The sequence below is a fragment of the Phaethon aethereus genome, assembly GCF_964289735.1.
Source record: "Phaethon aethereus genome assembly, chromosome: Z".
In the NCBI taxonomy this organism is placed as follows: domain Eukaryota; kingdom Metazoa; phylum Chordata; class Aves; order Phaethontiformes; family Phaethontidae; genus Phaethon; species Phaethon aethereus.
This window is the reverse complement of record NC_138577.1, coordinates 46,422,253-46,440,181: the sequence shown is the minus strand read 5'-3', so window position 1 is coordinate 46,440,181 and position 17,929 is coordinate 46,422,253. Positions and strand designations below refer to the sequence as shown.

At 41.0% G+C, this 17,929-nt stretch overlaps 1 protein-coding gene across 1 annotated transcript in view; it reads right to left on the bottom strand.

Annotated features, from left to right (window-relative positions):
• Window positions 1–17,929, bottom strand: part of NTRK2 (neurotrophic receptor tyrosine kinase 2) — a gene marked incomplete at its 3' end in the record, with an annotated part of 203,201 nt that overhangs the window by 63,814 nt on the left and 121,458 nt on the right. The gene's annotated exons all lie outside the window — the stretch shown is intronic.

The following is a 17,929-nucleotide window of genomic DNA, read 5'->3' as shown; positions in this document are numbered from 1 at the left end:
CACAGGCTCTGGCACAGACTTTGGAGACGGATGTGGAAAGGTTACACAATTTTGCAATAAATTCATTATGATCAAGCAGCACCAGTTAAAGCAATCACTATCCTGGCCAAAGAAGTAAGTGAGGGAAAGAAAGACAAAAAACTCAAATCTTCACTTTTCTGATGTCCTGTTGCATCAAAGCACAGGTTGCAACAAGCTGAGAAAATGTAATGTGCTTCAACGTCTTTTTCAGTTGCTATGGTACAGTTTCTTATGGAAAATTCCTTGTTCTGCGTGATGTTTTTCCTGCCTCATTTGGGATGGCAGAACCGTTCCTTGTGTCACCTGAGAAACCGGGCTGTCAGTTTCCACCTATTGGTGAGAAAGAAACTCATCAGCAGCAGAACTCAATGGAAAATTCCTTGGGTGGAAGTTTCTGCGCTGGAGGCCAACATGACACCAGGGAGGAAGGATGGATGGGTCAGGGGCTGATGGGGCCACACAGGAGATCTGGCTTCCACCACCTCAGGGTCAGCCACAGATGTCCTGTGTGAGCTGGGGCAAGGGATTTAATCCCTGGGACTCCCTGGGAGGACAACGAAGCATTCTTCCCCCATTCTTCACCCTGTGCATGAAGCCCCAGGTCTGTAACCTGCCAACCAACTAGCTCCAGGTTACAGGAACAGGCCATAGCCCAAAAGCTCTTCAGGCAGGGGTTATTTGCAGCTGCGGAGTTGAACAATGCTTTCCACAGTGAGGTCTTGTTTGGACCTTGGGGCTCTAAAGTAACACAAATAATAAAAAATAATTGCATTGTTCTCCGCTCTTAAGGAAAAATATCAACATAGGCAAAGAGGGAAAACTCCAGCTTTACTGTACAGCCAACCAGCAGCAGACAATTGGCTTTTAGAGGAGATCTGCAATCTATTTTCTGCATAGATAATACCAAAAATTGCCAGAAACACAGTATAAAAATGGTATTATAGCATCACACTAGTGATACAAAGCAATCAGGGATAGGGCGTTTTCACTAGGGGAATTTCTTTTATGGATTAGTTGGAAGTAATCCGATTTTAATGTGACATTTTTCCGGCTGGAATGTTTTTCTTTCCAATCAGAAATAATTAGATTCCACCACTTTTGACTCATGACAAAAGCAAAACATGGTTAAAAAAAAAAAAGGTGTTAACATTTTAATGCAGTTTGATACCTGCTGTACTTCAGAATGCCGAAATTCCCATGGGTTCCCTATGGTGATGAGAAGAGCTTTTGACCCCTCTGAGGAAATGGGTTTTGAAAATAATAAATGCATAAGTGCTTGAAAAGGGACTCCTTTAGCAATGTCTATCATGAGAATGAAGAGCATTCAAGATGTGACAATGTAGTTGCACTCCATGGGGCCAATTTTCTATTGGTGCCAATTATTCAAAGCTCCATTGACTTCAGTGGAGTTTCACCCGTTAATCCAAGAAGGTTTGGACTCGTTGGCTATTGCAGTTACATACAACCAATTTTGTCTTCAAGAGTCCCTCCCCTTCACAGATGAGTTGAGTTCAACAAGAAAATTAATGGAAACAGGTGTGGGAATGAAACAAAATGGGCCAAATATTAATTGAACGGAAGTCAGGACATTCAAAATTTTGATTCCCACAACACTGACTTCAGCATAAAGCCAGTTGAAAAATTTGACTGGAAAATGCTAATGATGTAAAATGAAGTTTCAAAGATTTGACAGCAGGAAAATGTTGATTTTCATTTGCTTTTTGGCTTTCTAAAACAAAGAATCAAATTCAACATTCCAATGTGGAAAAAGGTGCTTTTTTTCCTTTACTCACAAAACACCAAAAAAAAAAAATCTTACCCATAATTTTGAAATATTTGCCCAAATAAACTTTCCATTTTAAAATACCAAATTATTTACATTTTATTGAAGATGCACATTTTTCCATTTCAACATTTCAATTCCAAACTTGAGACAAAATTTAATCAATTGCCCTCTGCTTTAACTTACATTCTGATCTTAAAGCAGAAAGTAATTTTGAAATGCTGAAATCCCCCATGGGAGGAAAATTCTATTTTTGAACAGCTTTACTTCTGTGCGTTTAAAATCTCAGCTATTACCCTGAAACTTTGGAAGGGTAGAAGTTGTACTGCAGATGGAGTAATTCTGGAAAGGCTGCATTATTCTGGCTGTACAAAATGGTAAAGGCACTAGGACCTTCCTTTCTCACTTTGCATTATGCTGGAGGAAACACTCTTTCAAGGCTATCATCAGATGTAGAACTGGACGCTAATCTCATACAGAAGCCTATGCAGAATGCGTGCACATCAGCACATTGCTCATTATCCTCATTATTATACAGAGGCTACCAAATTTCACTCCCAAGAAACTTATCCCATAGAAATCGTGTGCAAGTGGAAACGATGCAAAGAATGGAAGTTAAAATTCAGCTTTAAGCATGGCAAAGTTGTAAGCAAGATCTAATGAAGTTATAGATGTTTGAACCAAAACCCAAGATTTGAATAACACTGACTCTTGACAAACTTTACGTCCTGATCTGAACACTGTGAGTTAAAAGTAATCGCTCAGAAAATCTCTCCTAGACTGACCAAAATTTTAATCATCAAAGAAGGATTCTGCGATTTAATTCCTATGCTGCTACAAATACTTGTCAGTGTACAAATCCTTTGGAAGAGTAAAGTTTTGCATACAGCAGTATTTTTGTGCTAGAACCCACCATTTGGATTATGATGGGCCATCTTATTTTCAGGAAGGTTGATGCTGTTATATTAATATTCCTAAGACAAAGAAAATCCACACAATGGCTCCTCTGCTTTTCAGCAACCAATGCAAATCACGGTATCTCTTAAATACCCAGTCCCTTTGATAATCACAAGTACTGCTGTTACATTTCCCTTATCTCAGCTCTCTAACAATCTTTCTGCTTGTATCTGCAGCGTCACAAGTACCAGCTGGGGTCTGGAGGTGGGTACACAAGAAATGGTGACCCAGAAGAGCTTTTTGTTCTTCAGCTGTCTTACACTATATTGATCCTTTCACACTCCCCAAAGATACAAGACATTTTATAATTATGACCATAATGAAATGTCATCAGGGATTCAAGAGGACTTCCCACCTGAGCATCTAGGGAAGCAATAAACATCAGTTTAAAAGTTATAAAACCAAATCAACAAACAGTTAAAGCCACAGATATAAGGCCCTGCCATGCCGATCTCCAGTTCTCTTCATTGAGGCCTCACAGAAGTATGGATAAAATTCCCTTCCCAACCCAACTCAGATATTCAATTAGTTGGCTGTCAGTATGAAATGCAGAAAAGAGAGGAAGCTCAATGAACACACTGGCCTAGTGAAAGGCAATTAAAAAGATCCTTAATCAAACGCTGCTGGTTTTAACAAGTCAGGTAATGTATCAAAAGCAAAGCCTTCTTGCCCAAGTCCTTTTGCTCCCTGAATCCAAATCCTGAAGTCAGGGAGGGCAAATGCTAGATAGTGACTTTAATTGCTTGAACTTTGGAGCAGTACAGCTGCAAAAGATTGGCTTAATTGGAGTAAATGATCAACAGGCCTACCCTTTTGTCTTTCTTATCTTTTATTTCCTTTTCCTCCCCCATCCTGTCCTTCCTTCTCCTTGTCTGGAAGAGGGAGATTTGTACACATCACTGTCTCACAGGGTGCCACTTCTCACTGGAGCCCTCTCTGTTATTGCTTGGATATGTGCAAGCTTTTGTATTTTTCCTGCAGTTTCCTTATTGTCTGAGCATTATTTATCTGCTTCATCCTTGTGATGTTGGTTCAGTTTTGTCCTGTCTAATGAGTTTTATTAGCAATTGTGTCTCAGAGTTTGAACTTATGTTCCCATGTGTTGAATAGTGTCACCCTTAAAAACATGCTTGCGGGCTTAAAAAACACCTAGAGAAAGAATATTTTCTTGATGTTTGCAACACTGGAGGTATTCACAGTAGCAAAGCCTGAGGACATACAGTGAATTCTGTCCATACAGGGCAGCTGCCTACTAAAGGTAACAAGCAAAATGTTAAAGAGGCTGCATTGCCTTTCCTTTGTTCTGTAACCTTGCTGTAAGACAGTACCATGTTAAGAGACTGAATACATTCATATACTTCACATTTTTTGCATTCATGGGCACAGCGTGCATTTCAAGTCTTTATACAACTCTTCCCTGGTGCTTTGCTCCACCACCTTTCTTTGGGTTAAAAAGGAGAGAAGAAACTTTTGTCTCTTATGAATCAAACCATCACCTTCTGTGGATCAGACTGAGTACCAGCTGCCCAAAAGTGCGATTTTATTTACAGTCATCCTATAGCTTGCACAACTTAACACCACACACAAAGAACCTCAATAATTCAAGCATATCAGGATGCAGAAATGCTTAGCTTGCACAGCTTGTTAGTTTACTTAAAAGCAACAACCCAAAAGTTAATTCCAAATACACTCTTGTCAGAGGCAATGAGGTGTGTCACAGATGAGGTTAGATAAAGCTTGTTCTGTCACAGAATCTGAGACACAAAGGAAACAGTGCTTGCTGGTTTTGGCTCAAATCTGTTCAAACAGGCTTTGATCTATGGACTTCGCAGACTGATTACCCAGAGAGTTAACATGCTGTGCAAATCTCCAAGTCCAGCTCAGCACTGGCACAGCTTCTTGGCATCTGCCAGCAGAAAGCAGTACAAGGAATGACAGGCAGCTTGCGACCTCAGAGGGTTTATACCCAAGCTTGTAAACTAATATTCCTTCTCTTATTATAAGAACATGGACATCTAGGAAAGATTTAAACCCAGGATTGCTGTCCTTCCTTAGACTGCATTTCCATTTAAATAATTGCCCTTCATTCTTAAAAATGAAATCTCCCAGCAACAAGGTATATTTTTGCAGTAGCTTCACTCTTAGCACTTCTTTGAATTCATCGTGTCTTTCTGAGGGGTATACCTTAAAAAGCCCTCTGTAAGAGGGGAGAAATTCAGGGGACTATTCTGACACAACTTTTCTGCAGCCTGCTGCCATTACCATAGGGCAGACGCTAGTCTTCCAGTCATTCACATGTCTCCCAGCACAGGCTTTGGCTGCAGTTGTGGAAGAATCAAAGTTTTGGGAAGACAGCTCCTGAGATGATTTAGCTAATGAATACTGTGGATTTTAACGTGTATGCTTGTATACAGTATATCCATAGAGAAAGGTCAGAAAAAACGTAACAAAATGTTTCTTAAAAGCTTTTATGGACATTCAGATGGGACGACTGGTCTGATGAGGCCAAGAACCCATTGTGGGGGGGCACAGCCTTTTATATATGATGAAAAATAAATACCACAGGCTCAGGCAGAGAGTCCATCCCAAGACTAGACCAAAACAAATAAAATGCGATGCTTTCTCTGTACGCTTTCTCTCTATTATTAAGAAAAACATCCAATGCTTTTCTGTGCTTTTCCCACAGAAAGTGCTCTACCTATTTCTGTATACATATTCTGTCAATAAACACAAGCTGCAAAGTTGAGATGGCAAAGCTGTCTTCTGCAGGAGCAATGAGGACCTGTGTGCTTTGCTCTATCTTGAAACCACCCTACCCTGCAGTCAAGAAAATTTACCAGTCCAAGATAAATCTCTTACCCATTTGTTTAATGCTGCTATTTACCACAGTCCTGTTTCAGATGTTGAGGCCAAATTCAAAACACACAGAGATCAACAGGCTGGAAAGACTCACATAGATTAAAATGGGAAATCAATTCTGGATTGGGCCCCTAGAGGAAATCTATCACTGCAAAGAAAAGTTGAAACTTCTCTCTTCCTCATTTCTGAAAGACATACGTTATTTTGCACTGTGTTTTTTCGTCAGTGTGGTACAATTTAAGGGTTCTCTAAAATGCTGCCATTAAAAGAGGTAAAAAATTGTAACCCTGAAGTGCAACACAACATTGTGATAAATGTGCAAAACTAATTCCAGTGAGGAAACTCGCTGCATCAGAACACACAACGCAAAAGACGTCAGTAAGTTGGGAAGTAGTCACTTAGTAACATAAGGATTGTTGCAAGCACCTGAATTCAGATTAACTTTCATAAGGATTCGCTGCATCTGCAAGGAAAGCAAAAGGCTCATGCCTTCCTCTCCAGACACAAAAGCTAAGACAAAAAGGAAATACGTTCTCCAAGAAGAACCATGTGAATTTGAGGTTTAAATCTGTGCTCCTACACCACATCTTCAGGATGAGAACTGTGATTTACTGCATCTGAAACCACACCTCATTCCCAGGGTCTTCTCCTCGCAGGGTTAGGCACAGGACTGAAAGGACCCTTCCCGCAAGGTTGAGTTGAGTGCAGAGTTTTTGGGCTTCACATCTGGTCCCTGCTGGGGCTGGCTGTGGCAGCTGAAGGGGTCCAGCCCATGAATCTAACCACCCCAGTGTCGGCCAGAGAATTCATGCGACTTGAAGTCAAAGGCAGCTTACATCTGTAGTCAGCCATGGGCTGCAGGAGCTAAAGGACAGCAAAGTTGCCTCAGCCCTTCCCTTGCTGCAGAGGAGTGGGCAGCAGTCCCTTCTCCAGGCACACTGTGAATGCAGTGGCGGTTCAGAGCCCTCGGGGCCATACCAAAGGCTTACCCCAGTCATTACACTGGGTGCAAGACATTAGTGCACCTCTGATGATGCTAAATGCTGTTTCACATCATTGCCTGCCTGGACAGACGAGTGTCTGCTCTTTGCTGGAATGGCTGGGGGTGTCAGTGAGGCCTTTTAGCTGCTTCTGATCCCTCTTCTCCTCTGCTCTCCTGGTCCTGAGGGTTTCAACCACAGGGGGATACAAATATGTTGCTCTTGATACCAGGGAAGCTGCTAGATACCATACAGGGAATATCTGCTTTATTAGAGAGGGTTAGTATTTAAAAAAGGACATTAATCTATGTCACAGAGTATAAGCCAATCTCTGTATGTTGGAAGACTTAGAAGAAATATACTCATTAAGATTTATTAGATACTTATTTGATGAAGGGTTTCTAATAGGTACGATATCAGCCATTTGTAGGTACCAGAAACGTTACTACTGAGATCCACTGTAGCAATTTGTCCATTCCCAAACTGAGCAGATACAATGTGCAAAATGAGGTGAGAACTTACCATCAACATCGACAGGAACAGCATTGCTGGAGAATGATAACACAAATCATTTTACTCTCACCTGATGATACAACACCTTTGTACACTCCCTATTGCACAAGTGAACTTCAAGGACCGAAGCATCACAAGCACATGACAACATGGACAGTCCTGGAAGGAGCAACCCTGTGTAACAGGGTGCTTCCACTTCTAAATCAGAGGATAAAGAATGAGTCCGTAAGCTTTTGCCTTGCACTTTACCACCCAAGAAGGAGCTTTTCAAGCTCTCCCACACAGTGCTGGTCAATGTATTTCTGTCTGGAGGCAATCCCATTGCTATTCCAGTCTCAACAGCCTCTTCAGTGGAGATTGAAAATACTGCAAAACAGTTGCTTTTCTTCTGATGAGAATAAAACAGGGACAAGAGAAATCATGTCCTCCTCCACAAGTGGTCAGAGCAAATCAGTCATGTATTGTTCGTTCTTTGCCAAAGGCTGAGACTGAGGTTCTTTTGTTTCTTTTCCATTTCTTTCTCCCTTTTTCTGTCCCCCGCTACTCTGTGTGGGACATGTTCCCCTTGATGGGCATTGTTTCAGCTTTTTTTTTTTTTTTTTGTTAAGGCAGCCACAGGCCTTCCAAGCTGTGGGCACCAAAAAAATGAGACCACATCCTTGAAAGACAGCCTAAGAAACCAAACCTAAACAAATCCTAAGCAACACTCAGAAACGAGAGGAGCTGTGTGGGAAAGGCTTCAGTTCAGAATGTTTCTAACTGAAACTGTAGCTCAAAGAAGTATTCGTAATGGCAGTTGCAAATTCTGTCAAATCTGTATTTCCCTCAAAAAGATATAAATTGGAGATTATTTGAAGTTAGATTTGGCTTCTCACTACCCAATTTTGGGAATAACCAACCACAAGATAGAGACAACCACCTCATGTTCCATTCTTTCTTTCCAGTGCTGTGAGAAACAAACCAAGGTAGGAGGAGGGAAGAGGGGAAGAAGTGCTGCTGTGCAGACAGCTTCACTTCCCATCTCCTTAACTCTGACTCCAACCCCCCAGTACAATTCAGTGTCACTCAAGGGATCCTCTTGGAAACTGAAAGCCTGTTCCTGCACCCTGTGACCTGTACAATTACTGATTTTCAACAGTTTCCAGCAACCAGTTTTTAAAGGCATTTAGGTAGCTAAAGGCAAAGCAATCATTTACTGGAATTGTCCAAAGTACTAAGCTGACTAACACTTTTATTTTTATTGACCAGACTTTACACTTCCAAGCTGTTCAGGGGCTTTTTGGAAGACCAGTTAGTCGTTGATTTAGCACCTGAATGCCTTTGAGATGCTCCTTTCATGTGCCTGGCTGACATCTGAGAATGGAATTTGGATTCCCCAAATGCAGAAATTAAAAAAATCCCTAGAGAGATTATTAGTTATACAAAGATATGCTCTAATTTAGAGAAACAGGCGATAATTGGTACGCATACACCACATATTTTTTCTAAATCCAAACAATACCCCCATGCAGTATGTTTTCCATTTAAATGTTTAATTGCCCCCAAAAGCTAATGAGCAAGTCACTAGCCAGAGGTACTCCACAACTTTTCATCAACAGAACTTTAACAATTTCAGACCTTGTTGCAAGGTCTTGACTTAGGTTATTTGACACTTTTTTCCCCCTGCAGGGTTTTTATACTTCAATGACAGTGATTCCCCTGCAATCTGCAAATAATAGTCTTCAATTATTATGGGCACTGATGGGCTAGAGATAAGACCAAGCAAGTGTTCACCTCATACCAGATCTGTATGCCTTGTGACTTAATCCACATACTGGCCTTTGAAGAGCGATAACCCATTCTCTGTGGAATGTCCTGCTTAACCACAGTCCGAGAAATTCATACCAACCCTCACAGTCTGGGAACTACTGAGCTCAAGGGCTGCCTGTCTCTCCTTGCACCTCTCAGTCGTAGTCCACTAAGCAGAGGTCCCTTTGGCATCCTTGGCAGAGACTGCAGTTGGTACTGAAAGGTGCTCTCTCTTCTGTCCAACAAACCAAAAGAAAACTAGCTTAAGTGAGAAAAGGAGGTCTCTAAAAGATAATCACAAAGATACATGTCAGCAGTCGGGTTTTTATTTGTCTTAATTAATGACAGAAGCGTGTTCCTGGAATTGTCTACCACGTAATCACATTTTTTAAATGAGTAAAAAATGCTGAGCTCAGGTATTTTATTATACAGAATATATGTCTAAACTAAAATGCATATATTAATTAAACACCTTCCAGTGAGAAAAAAAGAAACTTATCATTTTTCCCCAGGTGCTGTTGTGGAAAATGAGAAGCCTGTTGAGAGATTTAATTAACAAGTTAATGCTGAAAAAAAATATTTTAAGAATATTACAGAATATTTCAGAATATTACCAACTGTGTTACTTTTATGTCTGACAACATTTTAAATGGCTGTTAGGTTCCACTTGCTGCTGCCCTATCCCATGGCCATAACACATGCAGCTAAGCCTTAGACAATGAGGAGAATCCCAGCAAAACTCTGTCAAAACCAAACATACTTGGACCTTATGAACCTTGGTGAACATTTTTGCTGGGAAAAGTTTCTGAAGACAGAATACTAATCAAGCTGCACAGACCACAGAATAGAAAAGGTTTGGGAGATTAGCCACCCCAGAGCATCTGATAAGCACTCCTGCTTGCAGGGGGAGACAGGGCAGGGGCAGGAGCACCAGCTTTCCACATCCCAGCCGAGTGGATCCACCACTAGTGGGATGCAGTGGGGAAAGCACCTCTCTCACAGAAACTGATAGCCAGAGGACAAATGATGTAGGAAAGGGAGGGACAGAGCAGGCGAACTCCTGCTGGGCACGTGGGCTGCCATGCAGGCCACTACACCCTCATTCATACACAGAAACACATAAATAGGAGGGGCTTGCATATATTTGGAGTGGGCTGTGGACCCTTCTGCAGTTCTGATGGCTCCAGGCATAACGTAACCCATTGGTATCTGTGCCCTCCCTGCCATGGGCAGATCTGCAAACTTGCAAAACAAACCTCATGGTTTCCTCCAGGACACGAACTGCTAAACTGCTCTCAAAAGTCACAGTCTCAAAGCACTGACAAGCCTTAATTCCTCAGAGACAGCAGCCAGCAAGAGCTGTGAAGATGTTATACAGAGCTGAAAAACATGGCTCACATTGCAGCTGTGATAAATACTACCCTGTCTTAACCGATGCTTATTGTGGATAACTGTATTCCTGATCATTTTCTTCCAAAATTCATCTTTGGGTGAGTTTGTGCTCAGGACTAACTGCCTTTTACACACTCATGTTTCTTAATAATGATGCATTTGCTTGATGATGAACTCAAGAAAATTATAAGTAGGGTTTATGAAACGATTTTGGCTTCCAAGTTAATTGATTTACTTCTGACTTTCTTGTACTTTATTAGACTTAAAATTTCTTATTTTATTCTTACTTATATTATCTTGCTTCCCTGGGATCTGTATTTCTTATTTATCCAAAACTCTCACTGACATAAAGGAATAAATCCAAGGCCCAACCCTGCTCCCATGCTTAGACTCATGATAAGGAGGTTTTCACAACGGATTACTTTTTTTCCCCATTCAGCTTAAATATAAGTACTACCCATTTTGCCTCTGTCATACTATTTTCCCATTACGCTTTTACAGACATATGCACGTTTCTGTATATAAAATCAACATCCATAGAACTTTGTATGCAGCAAAGAGTCTGAAAGGCATAATTTAAACACTACAATATAAACTGTGCTGTTTGTCATTTACGTGTTACTGATTTAGCTACATATTTTGGTGCCAAAATAGAGTATGTATTTCTGATACAGATGTACTGTCAAATGACAAACTGAATGTTGCGATGCCACTGAGATTACACCTACTAAAAAAGCACCATGTTGGTTTTTTTGATCTTGACTAATACCCTAATTGCAAAGAATGCTTGCACATGTATTTAATTTCACTTCATCTTTCATAAAGTCCTTAAGTGTGCTCTTCACATGAAGCCCGTGGTTGGGCTTGATGCTGACAGTGCATTGCAGTGCTGTACTGAAGAACAACAGTGCGCTTATCTGAAGTTTACCTGAAATTTACACAAGAAGGTGCACACTCTACCTGGATTTAGACACTAGACACTTTCCTAAGAGCGCATGTTTCACGCTGTCTTGCCTCGTACTCTGCCCCTGTAGTTGAAACGCAAATGCATACTTTGGGTCTTCATTGCTCAGATCTCCTTATAATATCTAGTGTTTAGCCAGAAGTATGTTTCACGTGCTATATTTCCAGGTCATAAAACTTTTCATAAATTAAAGATCGGAGTCCAAGCTGTTCTTTCTTGCAGTTGCATTTCCAGCATTTGGACTCTCAAAGCAAGGAGTTTACCAAATAGTTCAGGTCACATAACAATATTCTGTGTGATGAAATGCAAATATTTCACTGCAAACATGATTTCTTGTTTTTTAATTATATGTAAATGGATTTCATGGACAGATCAAGACTACAACACAGTAACTTATGGGGGCAAAAGTGATTCTACAGGTTCACCTCTACGCAAAATGTGGAAATATTCCTTTCTTTCAAATTCTGAATTTTTAAGGAGGTAGAAACCCATGCTTTTCAACTTGAAGGCTTCTGCCTTTGGGAGAACCTTTCCATCTGGTTGGAAAACAAAAAAATGCAGATCCGCTGAGCCTGAGAATGAGCAGCAGGAGCTAAAAGTTCTGATTTCTCATTAATTTATTTATTCCCTGCTATATTTTATTTGTTGGGCAAAGGAAGTATGTGACCACATTATTGGGAAAAATATTTGAGAATCTGTATACTATGGTCTGGAAGAAAAACCTTTTGCCCAGTTAACGGAAGTCAAATGCAGCTAATGAAATATACCTCAGGTGTATATGGCTGACATTTCTGACATATGTATGACTTGATGAACAATTGCAAAGACACACATTTTAAATCATGACTGCAGTCAGGGATTAAAACATGCAATCAAATTACAAACGTATTTAGTCAAGATGATACAATACACCTTCATATATCTTTATAACTTTATTCAGCCAATATGTCTCTTACACATTTACCTTGCCAAGAAAATATCTCCAGAGTAAAGCACACAATGGGATTAAGACAAGCAGCAAGTAAAATGTGTCTACCTCTCCTTGCAATCTCAACCTCATTCATGTTTGGCTTGCAGCACCTAAAGCTTTTCATTTTCAGCATCTGAAGATCCTGAAGTGAGTGCCCTATTAAGCCTCCTGACCTCTGAATTCCAACTGTCAATGAATATCAAGACTGGCAAGTTCAACCTGGACAGCGAGGTTTTTCGTCCCAGCCTGGATTTCACCAAGATTGATCATTTTCCTTCTCTGTGTTCTGGCTGTTGAGGTCATGGTGTCTTTTATGGGAAACTGAGCTGCTTATAAATTTTCAGCTCTATGAACTTAGGGAGCTGACAGAAAATCCCCAGACTTAGGGCTTAGCTGGCTAAGAATCCACTACACCTGCCTTTCTTTTGTGGTCATTGAGATATAAAACCCTTTCAAAAGAGATGGAAATGCTGACAGAGTGTTTCTCTTGGGAGACCCTTCTCCTGTGCACAGGGACCAACTCAGTCTATTTTTGACCCTGTAATGTGTGTCAAAAATTACCCCTATTCCTCAAAACTTTAGGAGTGTGTAGGGTGACAGATACAACCTGGAACATGTCATGATTTATTACATGGGAAATAAAGTCTAATGGAGGTTGTCTGCTGCAGGCAGTCTGCTCGTTGCGCATTGCAGTTTTCTACAGGACACAGTGTGTGCAGGACGAGCAGCATGCAGAAATGAACAATTCTGCTGCTCTGGATCAGAGGCTTGGCAGACCCCTGCAGCGCAGAGGCTCTCAGCGAATCTTCCTTTTTGCCTGCAGCTTTTGTATCACCAGACTCTCATGTCCCCACTCTGCAGTGACAGCCGACGTACCCAGCGAGGTGTGGGACCCTGTGTGTCCCTCTGCTGTGGGACTCCTGGGGCAAGGATGCCTGAGAAATACACAGCGGGTGACCACATCTCTTCCTTCTGTTGAACCCACCCTGGAAATACCGACAGCTACTTCTTTTTTCATATCAAATGGCCCTTTGCTAGTGATCCAAGGGTTGGGGAGAAGGTTGTCAGCCTACTCCAAAGTGAAGAGAAACCGGTCTGCCTTGAGTGGGTGGTCAGAGCCACAGGAACAACTGGGTGTTGAACTACAAGCAGCTGCACCCTTCCACAAACCGGCTGGGAGAGGATATGCAACCCAGCAGGTCCTGGTATCTGGCTGCTCCCCTCTGTTCTCTGCGGCGGCCATGCCAGTGCTGTCTCCTGGGGGACAGCTCTGCATCCTGACATGATGCTGACATGCTCAAATGCTCCCAAATCATGAAAGTGAGTTTAAAAAGAATCACAATGTAATAAACAGAAGAGAAACAAATCCAGATCTTTTTTTTTTTTCCCCTGTTCCTCAGCCTTCTGGGGTCTGGCTCACATTCTCAAGCTTTTCTTCACATTTTTTTCATTCTAAAATGAAATGTGACATCACCACCAGACTCCAAGCCCTATGGCTTTAAAGAGAGAAGAGTACTGTGGGAGTCATGATAAAATGATAAGAATAACATTCCTATTTCTTTTCTCCTTTAAAAGTCATTCAAGAAGGTGGTGGACTGAAGCAGACCATTTCTGCAATGTTCCTGCCTAATGGGCACAACCAAAGTCTGGCTATGTACATGTTAAAAAGAAATTTGGATGTTCTTTAAATAGTTAAAGAACAAGGAAAGTCAGAAAAAGGCTGAGATCACCTTTAAACAAATGGTGTAACGATCCCTAAAATGTAAATGAAAATTCCTAAGCATAAATAGGAAAGTTCAGTGTTCAAAATGGGATAGAAGAGGGATGCTCTCAAAACTTCTGCCTTTAAAATTAGCATCATACATGCAATCAGCAATTTTACTGTGGAATTGGAGCTATAGACTGTAAATTCATTTTTTCAGATCGGCAAAATAAAACAGAATTAATTTACAAAAATTATTTCTACCAACTGGTAATCAGCTGCAGACTTTCCTTAACAGAGGCCAACTGGAAGTACAATAATTATTATCTAAACTGCACATTCACACTCCTGTACTTGAAGAAACACAATCCCAAACCACAGAAATATAGATGAAATAATAAGAAATATTAAGAAATATTCTCATAGCCAAATTTCTCATATGAAAGCCACAATCCATACCACATCGTCTGAAACACAATGGCTATATGTATAGCCAGCCACAGAAAACATCTTGCCACTAAACCACCCACTGACTAATCAATAAGCCTGCCCAGTACACTATTTTCCATCATTGATAATATCTTTAGGGATGAAATTGAGCGAGTTGCAAGTACGGATTAGCTGGGAAGTGCAAGCTGATGTCAGTGCAGCTGCTATTTATTCACCCTAGGGGGCCTCAAACCCGGAGCTTGCACACATCTCCGTGAAAGGGCAAAGCTCCAGCCTTCCTTCCAGTTGCACCCAAACAACCATCATGACTTCGTGGAGTCGGGGTGCAAGTTACTGGGGTGAGACATGGAAAACAATTTGATTTCCAAAATCTCAAAACTACTTACAAGCAGCTTCTTACCCAAGTTCTGCCCTGACAGTCTCAACCTGGGGACTTCCACTCATGTTTTATGCATGCTCCCTTGTCCAGTTTTGCTTTTCACATTACTATCAACACAGCTATGTTATTTACTGACTGCATTTCCACCACTAATCACAGAAATGTAATAGTAACAGGCTGATATATTCCAAGCCCTGGGTTGCAAGCTCAGTGATGAATGAAGAAAGTTTGTAGCTATTCACAGGGAAAATGGCTTTGTTTCTTCCACCCTCTTTCAACAAGTCTGGTAGACTCAACTGGCAACTTTAGCAACTACAATTTCTGTGCAGAGATGTGGAAGACTAATTTTTTAAATTATCATGGTATTAATGAAAATAACAAATACCTTAGGGGCTATGACAGCTCGTAAGATTAGAGAAGCTAACCATCTAGCAAGAGTTGGCATCTATGCCCGCAAGATATTATGTTGTCCAGTTGATTTCAGGGGCCAAAAATCTTTGCAAGTTTTGCCATCCATGCAAGGCTTCTGCACCTGGTGATGTTGCTTCACTACAAAATTATGGCCCAATTTTCAACAGCAACAAGTGAACACTCTTGGTAATTCCCAGGCAAGAGGTTTGCAGGATGACGCTAATAACAGCGCAACCTGGTTTATAATGACTTAAGTGCAAAGAGCATTTCACCATGTCCAGGCTGTGGACTTTCTCTCACACATCTGAAATCAGAGTTGTCACTGTTAGCCAAGTACTGCCAAAGAGGAAATACCTTTTGATTTCACACAAAAAGGAACCAAGAAGTCTGGTATGTGTCTGAAACATGTCTGTGCACTGCAGACTGTAAATTTCCAAGGTGGAAATGTTAAAGATATTGGAGTGGCAGGTGAGCCCACCAGCCAGCAGCAACTGAGGGCATATAGCAGGGAAAGGAAAAGCCAGGAGTGCTGGGATAGGGTATCAGACAGACAAGTGCTGAAGAAGCATCAGTGGGTTTGCTAGCAAGGAAAATGGGTAGTTAAGATGATGAGCAGCTGGAATGGGAAGTATCAGCCAATCCCAGTTGGAAAATAAAGAATAATTTTCTACCGTTATGTCAGTTAAAGGTAAATATGAGCATTTGCACTGAAACCTGCGACAATTCAGGACTGCAATTCAGTCCTTCTGAGTGATGACCCAAACCCAACCCCTCAAGTCAGCAGATCTTTGGTCTTCATCAGTTTGCTTTTCCCACCTTGAAAGCTGTCTCTCAAGAGAAGGCTGTAACTTTTAGCCTGAGACTGACTCTTTAGAAGACATCATTCTTCAGGATTTAGTTATTCAGTAGGGAAAGTGCCAATTTACTGATACAGTAACGGAATTTCAAACTAAATTGATCACAATCAATGTTTTAATTTTCTTTTGAACACATATACTTTCAATACTTTGCAATGGAGCTTGATACACTGTATTCAGAAATGGTTATCTGTAGACCAGTCAAAACATGGCTTAAGTAGACAACAAAGAAATCCTCCACTTGCTACTCACAGCACACTTACTCCTTCAACTTCTGTAAAACTGCAATACAACCTGAGCACATTTTCACCTAGCTTGAAGTCTCACCTCCTTCCACAGACCAGCTTATGCTAAATACATAAGAATCTTTTCCAGCATGACCACTAGTGATTCTGTGTTTAATGCTAGTGGACAATGGAACTTAGACCCGCTAGGAGATAAACATAAATGTTAATTATCTTGCTGGAGATGAGAAACCAGATGACATCTGGAGCTGGCATTATTGTAAACAGGAAAAAGGCATGAGAGCTACTTAGCTTAGAGGTTTAAAAATACCACATCAGGAGGAAGTTGGCAGGTTAAGAAAGGGCAAGTGCAGCTCTGTAATAATGAGTGAGTGAGAGAGTCAGAAAGAGAGCATATGTGAAATTATTTATGGGAAGATCATTTTTGCCTGAGACAATTTTAATTATGCCCTTTATTAGACAGTTCAGTGTGGTAAGAGAAATCTGCCTTGGTTTATACACTCCCATAGTTTACCTGGTTCTCTTTGCTAAGCAATAAAAACACAAAGACTGGGACCACCATGGCAATGTGGCAGAATGCAGAGCATCAGCCCCACAAAACTCCCCAGAGCACCATAGCAAAGTCTTGAGCCACATCCCGCAAGCATTTATGCACAAACTGAACTTCATGTACCGTGATTAATTTCCCTGACACCACGTGGGTTTCATTGCAGCACACAAAATCAAACACAGACTTACGTATTTGTAGGATCAGGATCTACTTTACACTAGTCAGCCGTGGTTTAATGCGGCTGTACTTAACGTGCAGCTTACTAAATGTGAGAGAATTCTGTGTTTTAGTAGAGTTTGAGTTTTTCCCCAGAACAGCATGTATGTTGTTTCAACGTTAATGCTGAAAGTTCAATACTCTGTAGTCACTGATGTTTGTTTAAACAATTATAACGCTGTCTAATGCAGCTGGGAACAGAGGTACAGTAGCCTCATATTTAAAAGCATTGCCTTTTATATAATATTAAAAAGTGCTAGTGGGCATGTTGCCCATTTCTTCACAGGAAGAAATGTTCTAATCAGAATGCATCTCTGTAACATCTTCCTTGTGTTGATCAAGTATCAGCAATTCAGTGATTACCTTACGCATCCCACTGCATACGCTAGGCCAGATTATTCAAATACGCTCTGGTAGAAGAGATAATGGGGCATTTCTAATCACAAAATAGTGCCACACAAAAAAGCTATGGTAACGGCAAACATCAGGGATGTACAATAAAAAGGTAGAAAAAGACCTTCTGTTGCATTGCAGGAACATCCTTCTGTGGCTTGTGCTTAGTGCAACAATCTAAATATAGATGAGCATTAATGTTCACAAGATAGTTAGTCCAGCATCAGTCTTCGCAGCCTTATGCATGCATGCCCTCATGCACAGGTCAAGAAAGATCCTATTATGTCATTTAAGCTTTGCAAAGCTGGAGGCAAAGGTTTCTGACCTTGGCAGTAAACCCTTAGACTACAGCTTGTGCTATGCAACGGTATCATTCAGGATAGGATACAGATAGGATGTAGCATCCCTTAGTTGCAAGCCCAATGCTCACCAGGTATACTGGGAATCTCTGGAGTGACTTTGCAGAGAAACAGTTCAGACTTCCAATGACACTTCAGAA